We start from the raw sequence: 12,467 nt of genomic DNA on the forward strand, positions 1-12,467 counted from the left end.
GTCATGGAGTGAGATTGGAAGCATTAACCAGTTAGTACTTTTGCATTAGCGCATTCTAACTGGTTAGCACTGGGTTAACGTGGAAGCACATAGCACTTCCTAAATAGGAGGTAGCAAGTGCTCCCTCCACTGATCCCTTTAAGCTGAGTGGGAGTCCTCCAACTGCATTGCTGCCAGTGGGGGGCGGTGCTTCAATATTGTTTTGTCAATCGCTAGAGACTGGCAGGTTTCCTGGAATCCTGCAGAGCTTGCATCTACCTCACTATTGAAAATGTGATAGTGAAACAGCACCACCCACTGGCAGAACTGTAGGTGGAGGACTCCTGCTCAGCTTAAAGGGAACATTGGCTCCCTCATTACTTTTTTTTTGCAGCTACTGCATGCTAATGGGAACATTAGTGCACATCCTGGAAAAAATAATAAAAGAAAATGTCTGACTTTTATGCCATGGTAATTATGGGTTTAAGGCTAGATTCTATATATGGCACCTAAAAAATTCATTGCCAAAAAAAAACTACTTAAGCAGCATTCTATAAGTTGCACCTAACTTTGACATGGTTTATAGAATGAATGCTTAAGTGGAGAGATTGCATATAAATTTAGGTGCCACCATGAAAACGTAGTGCAAATGTTTGCACTTAAATTTACAGAGCACTGTTATTCTATAATTATATGTATAATGCAAAACCACACCCCCGATCCGCCCTGAAAGGCCCATGAACCTCCCATTTCCATGTTCCCTTTTTCAGGCATGTATAAATTTTAGGGGTGGATCCCTGGCCTAACCTTATGTGCGTAACTCCCACTTAAATCTAATTAGTGCCAATAATTGCTTGTTAAAAAGCCAATTATTGGCACTAATTCGCTCATTATTCTATTAAATTGCATGAGCAAATTGGGAACATTCCTAAATTTGCATGTGCAATTTTTGGCAACCTTTATAGAATCAGGGGGTTACTGCACAGGAAAATCCCATGTTAGAATCCATATTTCACTGCACCTTAGTCTGCAGTCAATCTTTTGCTCTTCTCCTCTGTTGCCCTTTCTAAGTCATTGATCCATATTTGATTATTTAACTGGGATGCTGAGGCCTTTTTCCTCCTTCTTTTCAATATAGTTTATGTGTTATTAGAAAGTTTGATATACTCCTAAGGTGTGTGTTTAAATTTATTTGACATTATTGCTTTTTGATGGATTTTTTTTTTGTGATATTATTTATTCCAGTTATCCTGTTTTGGTGATTATAACAGACTTAACAATTTCAATATGTATTCTTTTAAGGTGGTGGACACAAGGACTGTATCTGAATTCAAGAAAATATGGGAGAAGCATAAAGGATCTCTAAGGAAGAGAAAAGGACAGTATAGATTAGTAGTTGGCCTGGTTGAACAAATTGGATATGGTCTTTATCTGCTTTTTGTATGTTTATATGTTTCTTATAAAATATCAACTGCATAAAAGTACGAACTTTGGCATTGTGAGAGGGGGTTTATAGAACACTGCCTCTCACCCATAAGAAAAGTCCCTCTCTAACTAGCCTGAGCCACCTTAAGAGCACTGACACCGCCCTGGGAGGAAGTGAGTCAGGAGGGGTGGAGTCAATAACTGGGAGTTTAAAAGACAGGGCCAGACTCAGGTTAAGGAGGCCCAGGGAAGGAAGAACTGAAGTACAAGTCTATGCCTTTACTGAATGTGTTTAGCTGCTGTGACCTGGCTGAGGTAAGCCAACTCTGTTTCTTGTTAAGACTTGCGAGCCTTGCTGAAGTCTGGCTGGAGCCAGACCCGAGTTTCAGAAGACCTGAGAACCTACAGGGTTTGGGGCAGGGTAGCCCCACCAGTCACAGACTGCTCAGCCTGCTAGCAAGAGGTCTACTTAAGACTGTTACTAAATAAAAGAAATTGTTGCATCTGAGGTTCCTGGCCTGTGAGGTAACAAGTCTCAGGTGAATAAAACATTTACTTTCACCTTTATATACCTTGCTGAGTTATTTCAAGAGCCATCCCCATAACCCTTGCCCGGGGTCTCATAGGCATCAAGAAACATATGGTACTGGTGGATGTGCACATAGGCATAGATTATAAAATACTATAATTTACACAGGCACTTGCAAAACATAGATGAGGACATTTACACAACTCTAGGGTTGATGTAAATGTCTATGCCTGCGTGCATTAGGTGACTTATGCTAGTATGTTATAAAGAAAAGTAGGTGCCTACTTAGATGCTGTTGCTGTAAGCCGGCACCTACCTATGGCGCTCTTAGGAGGGAGTTCTAGAAATGGCACCTAAATTTAGGCACTAATTCCGTGCCCAATGTTCGGCACAGAAATGCATTCTAATGAATGCAATACACTGTAATGGGGCTGAAACAGCAGATCAACATAAAAATACACTTACGCACCCAGTTATAGGATAGCACCTAAGTGTATCCATGCATTACTGCAAAGGGGGCGTTCCCATAGATGGGGCATAGGTGGGTCAGAGGCATTCTGGAAAATTGTGCGTAGTATTATAGAATACCATGGATGAATATCCAACTTATACACCAGGATTTACACCTGGTTTCAGTTAATGTGAGTCCTCAAGCACAGAATTCAGTACCCAATGCTATTCTATAAAGAACGCTTATCCCGGAGCACCTTTTATAGAACAGCATTGGGCACCGATTTTTTTCAGCACCTAAATTTGGGCGGCATTTACTGAATCCAACCCGTAACGCACAATAAAGAACTTTTCTGTGTGGTAATTTGCATGGAAACATGTAGGTAATGCCCCCAACAATTAGCTCACACGTTTTGTACTTACCACGCATCACATGTTAAATTTTGCACTTTAGTAAACAGGCTCCTATGACTCACAATCTTACCCACTGGAAATTCCACAGGCTTGTAAGGCAGACTAAGCAATGACTGGTTTTCTGCAGGCTGCAACATCTGACGAGCAAATGGAACGGTTACATTATGTTTCAAATGGTGAACAAGCAATAAAATCAACAGCTATAAATATAAATCAGGAAATCTTTCAAGGAGATTCACTTAGCTCACTGTGGTTCTGTTTGGGATTGAACCAACCAGGCAGAGCCTTAAATAACACCAGTTATGGCTTCAAATTTAGACAGAACACAACATTATCAGCCACTTGCTCTACACAGATGATTTAAAACTAGCCCAACTCAAAAATACAGCTTCATAAACTATCAGTGTTCTACTGATTATATTCATATGGAGTTTAGTATGAATAAATGCAAGACACCACAAATATTGAAAGGGAAACTTAGTATGGTAGAAGGGTTCTTTATAAGCAAAGATCAAACCGGAGCCAATGTTTGGTTGGTATTACCAAATAGTTTAAAATAGACTGAGAGGCTATTACTCAGAGGTTCTGAGTGTTTATGGTTTATTGAATTCGATATACCATCTTTCCCAAACACTTCAAAGAGCTATAAAAATCTACTGTAAGTGGAGAACACAGAGCAGACTGATAAATCAAAGACATAGAGTACCCACATGACTGTTGATAAGAATAGTCAACAAACAGTAAAAACCAATAGGAATAACAATCTGTTGTTTGGATGCACTAGAGAATGGATGGAAGCAAACAATCTTCAAGTTACTACAATCCTGCATCTACCTCTCCACCAAGACTTGAATTCCACCATTCCAGTAATCAGGTCAATCGAGCCAGTTAGCCAGAACCATTTTACTAATCCAAAGATGACATCTCTGGCACCTCACTGTGTCGTTCATAACTTGTACAAAATATGGCCATCAAGTTACTATGCTCTCCGTCACAATTTGAGCACGTTACAGCCCTTCTAAGGTTGCAGCATTGGCTCCCAGTTAAAGACAGGATACAATTTAAAATTTTATTAACCGTATTGAACATTCTATGTACAGAAAAACCTGTCTATCTTGCCAATATTTTAGAGTATTATGCCCCCAGTAGAAATTTAAGATCATCCCAAGTCAATTTGGTACTGTCTGCCCCTTAAGTTATTTACCTAGAAAATATCTGATGAACAGCATTCTCTTATCAAGCACCATGGCTATGGAAATCAATGCATGCATATTTGAGACAAGAAAGAAACATAGCCTCATTCAAGAGAGCCTTGAGGATGTGGTTTTTCATTTTGGCATTTGACCAGGAGTCAATTGAGCCCAATTAGCAAGCTTTGGATTAAAGAGTTACCATAATCTAGTCATAAGAACATAAGCCAAAGGGATAGATCAAAAGTCCATCAAGCCCAGTATCCTGTTTCCAACAGTGGCCAATCCAGGTCACAAGTACCTGGCAATATACCAGTATAGTCAATTCAGCACTAATGCAATGAAATAAATGTTGAAAGTCCTTGGTGTTCAAAAGCAATGAGAAGCTCCATTTTACTTTTAGAAGAATTTTAGAAGCTCTATATTTTGTTCAGGAAGAATGACCTCCTTAATTATCCTAAATATGCAATTAGAAGTTTAAGCAAGAGTCTACAGTTACCTCCAGGATAGTAATATTGTCTTTGGGGATAACTGGATTGACCAATATAATAGGAGCAAACGGAGGAAAGTTTCTCTTGTGGCTAAACCTCAATGCCTCAGATTTCCCTGGGGTCAACTTTAGATAGTGATGGGCAAGTTCACCTGCAATCAACACTAAACTATCATTTAAAAAAACAGTTATATCATTTGAAAGGAGGGCCAGTAAAAGCCAGCAACTACAAATCATCCACATAAAAATATATGCTGGTGTCAAATACTTAGATTAAAGTTTCTAGGAGTGCAATACACAGCACCTTTTTTCAAGCAAAAAAGGTGCCGGTACTCAAATGCCAGGCCACCATTCAGGGGTGGGGTGATCATTGAGGGACCCACCCCACAATAGCCAGGCCCCCTGCAACCAGTCACAGAATCTAGGACAAGGCAGAATTGGTGTGTAAAGCCTGACCTCTTTCATTAAAACTTGGGGACCATGAGTCAATTTTAGCAGACAATGGAAAAGGTGCCGGTACTCAGTACCCCCAAGTACCCCCTCAAAAAAAGCTCTGGCAATACAAATATTAAACAATATAGGGGTAGAATCGAGCCCTAAAGCACCCCACAGCTCAAGGAAGTTAATTTGTACCTAGCACTCATCCATTCGATGGAGAAAAATCTACTTGACATGTGTTGACAATGAAACATTGTGTGCATTACCTGAAAGCTACAATTGAAATGATCAGTCTTCCCTCTGAAGTGGCAGGAACAGGCTTAATTAACATCAACAAGTTGCTGTTTTTTTCAGAGCCTTTTACTGAATCTAGTCCAATATCTGTTTTTAGTCCCTTTTCATTCTTAGAAAAGAGGAAACAGAAAAAATAATGCACAGAATTTCAGTGCTTTGCCAGTTTCCAGGTGCTGAGACAGATAGAGAAAGATGGCAGGAAGGCAAAAATCTGAGTGGCAAAAAAGAGATCTTATTCAGCAAAGTGAGGAGGGAGATTTCTTTTCAGGGTCTATCAGTAGGAGAAGGAAGGATGAATGTGGAATTGTTAGACTGAGAGGAGACAAGAAGAAATTTCTGGAAGGAGGCAAGGGAGAAAGAAAAATGCTAAACAAATTCTTCACTGCAGAAAGGAAAGGAAAGAGCCATTGACCTTTGGCAAGGGTGTATATGGGAATGCAGTAGGTGCTATTCCATTTACATAAGAGTGTGATTACCTGGAGCCAGCAAAATGTAAAATAGACCAAACCATGGTACTGAATGGGATACCTCCTAGGATGTTAAGGCAGGGCTGGTCTTAAGTCCACTGGGCCAATATTGAAAAGCACTTATGTAACAGCAGCATCTGCCAGCCATATAAGCAATTTTTTTAAATGGTGCTATTTACACAGATACCTTTTAACCCTATAAGTCATCAAAAGTGCATTATGGAAAAGGCACAGATTGATTCCTGGCAATTTTGGTTCTTAGATCTCTGATCTAACCACTAGGCTACTCCTCTATTTCCCTGCCCTCCTACCTCTGTCACCCTATCCCCTATCACTCTGTCTCCCTATCTTTCTACTCTCGAATTCTCCTGCCTGCCGAGTCCTAATTTACATAGATTTACAGTAATGAGCATGGTGGACCTTTTAAAATCTTTAATATTAGGTTTTGACTTTTATTAAATTGCATTAAAAGATGGCCTGTGCTATCACTAGCACGTGGGTTTCCCCGCACGCTGAGGCCACTTTTAACACGGCTGTAAAATGGCCAATTTTTCATTTCCTCAATTGATAGCCACTCGCAGATTGTACCAGCTTGTAGATTTATACAGCCTCTAAAATAAATAGAAGTTAAACTACACGCATACTCAACATCTCCTTGAGAATTTCTGGTATATGAACAAAAATGGTGTGATATGATGTATAGACTGGACACATAATACATAGGGTAAACTAATGTCTTATTATTTGGTTGATCATTGACTCACTTCTGATGTAGAGTCTTCCAGAGGTCACCACAGCAGATATATCTTTGTTCTGTCATCAGCTACCTTCCTCATACACCGCAGTAAAAAATAGGGGGACACATCCTGTCAAGCAGGCTCTGTACAGTATGTGCTCTTGCAAAATGTGGCTCATTAGAAGTGATTAAACCACTGGCTTGTGGGTTTACCACTTATGAATGATACTCTTTCATAACTCATAAAGGAAAACCATGTATAGGAATCCTCAAAACGTTCTCTCTATTCCTTTTCTAATATCTGCTTCCATCTGGATTTCATCCTCACAGTAAATCCTAATTGCTGATGATCCTTTAGAAGCCTTTCCAAATTATAAAAAAAAAATGAAATTGGATCCTGGGATGCAGCAGCAAACAAGCTTTATGAGCTAAAAGGGCTATAAATTTCTCCAAGCAAAACATAAGCATTGCTTTCCAAAAATCCTCATTCATCCCTGCTGTTTTTGGTTACTTAGCATGTCCCAGCCCCCTCCCCCATCACTCCTTTTGTTTTTCATGCCTATGATGATCCTGAGTAAAGATGAACAATTTTTCAGTCTTTCAACAGCTGTGCCAGCAGTGATTGAGTAAAAGGACATGGAATGGGGGGTCCTGAATTCCTCTCCATGCACCATCAATAATTCTGCTGCCCTACAGAGCAAAGTGGCTAATGACGAAAGGACCCTTTTACTAAGCTGCGCTAAAAAGTGGCCTGAAGTATCAGTAGCGCGAGGCTTTCCCACATGCTGAAACCACTTTTAGTGTGGCTGTAAAAATGGCCACATTTCCCATTTCTTCAATTAATGGCCATGCGCTAATTTCCCATTTAGTGTGTGGCCATTAGCTCAGGAGCCCTTACCCCCGACCCCAATTTACTAGGTGGTATCCATAATCGGTCAGCGCATAGCGATGCAGCTTTACTAAGGGGTACTTTTACTAAGGTGCACTGAAAAATGGCCTGCAGTAGTGTAGGCGCGTGTTTTGGCTGCTCACAGAATCATTTTTCAGCGCACCTGGGCCAAAAAAGTGCGGCCATTCACTTAGTGGTAAGGTCTCACGTGTTAACCAGGTGGTAATGGTCAACGCGTATTCAAATGCCAATTACCACTCGTACGCCAGAAAATTAAAATATTTTCTGATGTGCATATCGGACGTGTGTCAAAAATGAAATTACCACCTGAGCCACGTGGTAGCCAGGCGGTAACTTAGAATTGGCACACATTGTGTCCCGTTCCGGGCCCTTACCGGGAAGCCCCCAGCGGGGGGCGAAGACCGACGGAGGCCGCGGGATCCAGAGCGGCGAAGACCAGCCGCCGACGGGGCCGGCGCTGCCGCGGGTCGCTCCGAGACCGGCGATCCGCTGGAGCAAGCGCCGGTCTCGGAGGAGGGGAGGCGCCGGCCAAGATGGCGGCGCCGGCGTCTCCCTCGATGGAGCAGACCAGAGAGCCAGCCCCGCCTCCTCGCACCGGATTGGCGCTCGAACAAAGAGACCCCGCCCGCCGGGCCAGCTGGCCAATCCCGGCCTCCCTTGCCTGGCTAGGCCGGAGGGATTGGTTCCAGCTGATCCCAGGGGCCGGCGGGCGGGGGATTTAAACGACGAAACGGAAGGGGACCAATGCTTCCGTTTCGTTCGTCAGAAGCTGACACCGTGGATCCCGGAGTGTTGCCACTTCCAGAGACTGTGTTCCTTCAGTGTGCATCTTCAGCTAGCCGTCCTGCTAGCCTTCCTTCGGTGGTGTATTGTCTGCTAGCCGTCCTGCTAGCCCTCCTGCGGAGACCATGACTTCTGCTAGCCGTCCTGCTAGCCACCTCCAGAGACAGTGTTGTAGCTCCTGCTAGCCACCGCCAGAGACTGTGTTCCGTTTCAGCTAGCTGCCCTGCTAGCCTTTCCTTCAGTGTTGTGCCTTCAGCTAGCCATCCTGCTAGCCCTCTTTTCAGAGACTGCGACTTTTGCTAGCCGTCCGGCTAGCTCTCTCCCATAGTCGGTGCTACGGGCTGGCCGCCCTTGCCAGCTATCCTCCAGTGACTGTTCCCTCTCGGAGAGCTAGCCGCCTCTGCTAGTCCTCCCTTAAGGACTGCGTCTGATTACCATCCAGGTCAGCCCTCACCCCGCGGTTCCGGCAGTCCTGCTGGCCGCCTGCAGCTGAGGGCTCAACCCTCGGTGAACGGCGGTCGCCGCGGGTGAAGATTCGGGGTGCTCGGCTGTCCTCTGGGGCCTTGCGGGGCCTTAGGGAACTTGAGAGCTCACCAACAGAGACAGTACAGGACAGGAAACGGAAGCCATGAGCTCGCCGACGCAACCTGACCTACGGGACCTAGCCAAGGTACTTCAGCAGCAGCAGGAGCAGCTGAACGCCCTGTCCGGGGCGCTCCAGAACGTATGCTGTCAACTTTCTACGCTTCAGGTACAGAACCAGGCCGCTGCGGTCCAGGGGGCCGCAGCAGCTCCCCGTTTGGGAGGGTTCCGCACGGGACCTCGGTTCCCTGAACCAGCACGATATGATGGGACCCCCGGAGGGTGTCGGGGGTTCCTCAACCAGTGCAACCTGGCTTTCCGGATGCAACCGGAGGCCTTTGCTTCGGACCAAAGTAAAGTGGGCTACATTATGGGCCTTTGTGAAGGGAAAGCCCAGGCATGGGTGGCCCCACTAAACGAACAACAGGACCCCATCTTGGATGACTACAGTGAATTTCAGCGCCGGTTCCGGATGGTGTTCGACCTTCCGGGCAGACCATCCTCCGTGGCGTCGGAACTGCTGCGGATCCATCAGGGAGAAGGGACGGTGGCCGATTATGCCATTCGGTTTCGGACCCTAGCCACGGAGCTGCGTTGGAATCCGGAGTCCTTGATGGCCATCTTTATGGAGGGCTTACAAGAGCGGATCAAGGACGAATTGGCGGGACGGGAGGTCCCAGGACAATTGGATGCCCTGATTTCGCTCTGTATACGAGTAGACACCCGGTTCCAGGAGCGGGCTAGAGCCCGGGCGGAGCGGCAGAAATGGGCGCGGGGGACGTCCCGGATGGGCAAAGGGCCGTCCCCCCGCCAGGGGAACCGGGACTCCAAGGAGGATGGGGAAGAGCCGATGGTAATGGGCCGTCAACGGCTGGCTCCCTCCGACAGGAAGAAACGCTTGTCGAACGGATTGTGCCTCTACTGTGGTGAGGCTGGACATTTCATCCGGACATGTCCCGTCCGGCCGGGAAACGCTTCCCCCAAGGCACCCTGAGGGGAGGGTACTTGGGGCACTCCGCTCCCCTACCGGACTCCTTGATAACACTGCCAGTAATGTTACGTTGGCAAGAGGCCACGATCCAGACCCGGGCCCTGGTGGACTCTGGGCCCGGGGGTAACTTCATCGGGCTCGAACTGCTGCAGGAAATGGACTGGCCTACTCTCCCGCGGAGGCCGGCGCTGCAAATAACCTCCATCCAAGGAACTACACTACCCCAACCGGTCACGGAGATCACCCCCGTGTTGGGATTGCAGGTGGGGGAGGATCACCGGGAGGAAGTCCAATTCCTGGTGCTATCCCGGACCATTCACCCAGTGGTCCTAGGATTGCCGTGGCTACGGTGTCACAGTCCTGTTATCGACTGGACCGGGGGTAGTATCCAGGCTTGGGGTAGCTCCTGTCAGGAGAACTGCTGTAAGGGCCGGACCGGCAGCTGCCCGGCATTAAATATGGTGCCCGGTGGGGGACGGGTAGAGCTGGGCTCTCTGCCTATGGATTATAGAGACTTCGCAGATGTGTTTAATCCCAAGGAAGCGGAGGTGCTACCGCCTCATCGGTCTTTCGACTGTGCCATTAATTTGAAGACGGATACCATGCCACCGCGGGGCCGACTGTATACCCTGTCCCGAGGGGAGTCCAAGGTAATGCAAGAATACATCCGGGAGAACCTGCGGAGAGGGTTCATCCGGCCCTCCACGTCCCCAGCGGGGGCAGGATTCTTTTTTGTCACCAAGAAGGATGGATCCTTGAGGCCCTGTATTGACTATCGAGGGTTAAATGCCATCACAGTGAAGGATCGCTTTCCTCTACCGCTCATTCCCGAGCTCTTTGACAGGCTACAAGGAGCACAGATGTTTACTAAATTGGATTTGCGGGGGGCCTACAATTTAGTCCGAATCCGGTCAGGGGACGAATGGAAGACGGCTTTCAACACTCACGAGGGACATTTCGAGTACCGAGTGATGCCGTTCGGCCTATGTAATGCCCCTGCGGTGTTTCAGCGACTTATCAACTATGTGCTTGAGGATTTGCTGAACTCCACGGTGATCGTATACCTGGATGATATCCTGGTCTATTCCAAAGACCCCGCTGAGCATACGGGCCATGTCCGCGCAGTGCTGCACCGGTTACGACAAGCCCGTCTATTCGCTAAACTCAGTAAGTGCGCCTTCCATCAGCGATCACTCCCCTTTTTAGGACATATTCTGTTACCCGGGGGCCTACAGATGGAGCCGGACAAACTCCGGGCGATTCGAGAGTGGCCACAACCGCTGGGACTGAAGGCACTGCAACGTTTCCTGGGGTTCGCGAATTATTATCGCCAGTTTATCCCTCAGTATTCCCAACTGACAGCGCCGCTGACGGCGCTCACCCAAAAGAACACGAAGGTCCGGGATTGGCCGCCAGAGGCGCAAGCGGCCTTTCGTCAGGTAAAGGAGGCGTTCAATTCAGCGTCCATCCTGTTGGCTCCAGATCCCGAGAAACCATTTATTGTAGAAGTGGACGCGTCCGCCTTGGGGGCCGGGGCAGTCATCTCGCAAGTCAACCCCGAAGGCCGGCGTCAACCTTGCTCATTCTTCTCGCGTAAGTTCTCCCCGGCAGAACGGAATTATACGGTAGGGGATAGAGAACTCTTGGCCTTGAAATTAGCCCTGCAGGAGTGGAGGCACCTGCTGGAGGGAGCGGAGCACCGATTTACGGTGATCACTGATCACAAGAATCTCCTGTATCTTCAAGAGGCTCAGCGGTTAAATCCCCGACAGGCCCGATGGTCGTTATTCTTTGCCCGGTTTCACTTTCAGTTAGTGTTTCGGGCGGCTTCTCAGAATACCCCGGCGGACTCGCTCTCCCGAGCATTTGAAGTTCCTGAGGAACCCAAGGAGATCCACCCTATGTTAAACCCAGCCTGTCTCAGTGCAGCTACCGGGGCGGTCGCGCTGACTACGGAGTTAGTGCCGGCCGCCGACCGAGGAAGAATAATGCAATGGGGGCACTCATCTAGATGGGCCGGGCATTTCGGATATCAGAAGACCCTCCGGTTCATTGCAAGACAGTATCACTGGCCGCATATGAGGCGGGATATTCTCCAATTTGTTACTTCATGCCCTGTGTGTGCACGGACTAAGCCACTGGTTGGGCCCCCCGTGGGGGACCTGCAACCACTGCCTGTACCGACCGCTCCCTGGACGGAGTTATCCATGGATTTCATCACCGACCTTCCCCGCTCCCGGGGTCACACCGTGATTTGGGTTGTGGTAGACCGTTTCTCTAAAATGGCTCATTTTGTTCCATTACCGAGCCTTCCATCGGCGGCCTCTCTAGCACAGTCCTTCATTCAACACATTTTTCGGTTACATGGGCTGCCCAGTCGGATCGTCAGTGACCGAGGACCCCAATTCACCTCACGCTTCTGGAGAGCCTTGTGCACGGCCTTGGGGGTAGAGACTCACTTTTCATCCGCCTACCACCCCCAAACCAACGGCATGGTCGAGAGGATTAACCAAACATTGAAAGGATTCTTGCGGGCATTTGTCAACAAACGTCAAGATAACTGGGCCTCTCTGCTTCCATGGGCTGAGGTTGCATATAACCAAAGTGACCATTCATCCTCAGGACATTCTCCGTTCTTCTTAGTATACGGACGACATCCTCGGCTTCCAGGACCGTTCCCGTCTCCAGCGTTAAACACCGTGGGGAACCAAACCATTGCGGATCTGCAGAAGGTCTGGGAGATGGCTCGGGAACAACTCCAGAAAACAGCTGCCCAAGATAAAGTCTTT

The sequence above is a fragment of the Microcaecilia unicolor genome, chromosome 8 (assembly GCF_901765095.1).
Source record: "Microcaecilia unicolor chromosome 8, aMicUni1.1, whole genome shotgun sequence".
NCBI classification, from domain to species: domain Eukaryota; kingdom Metazoa; phylum Chordata; class Amphibia; order Gymnophiona; family Siphonopidae; genus Microcaecilia; species Microcaecilia unicolor.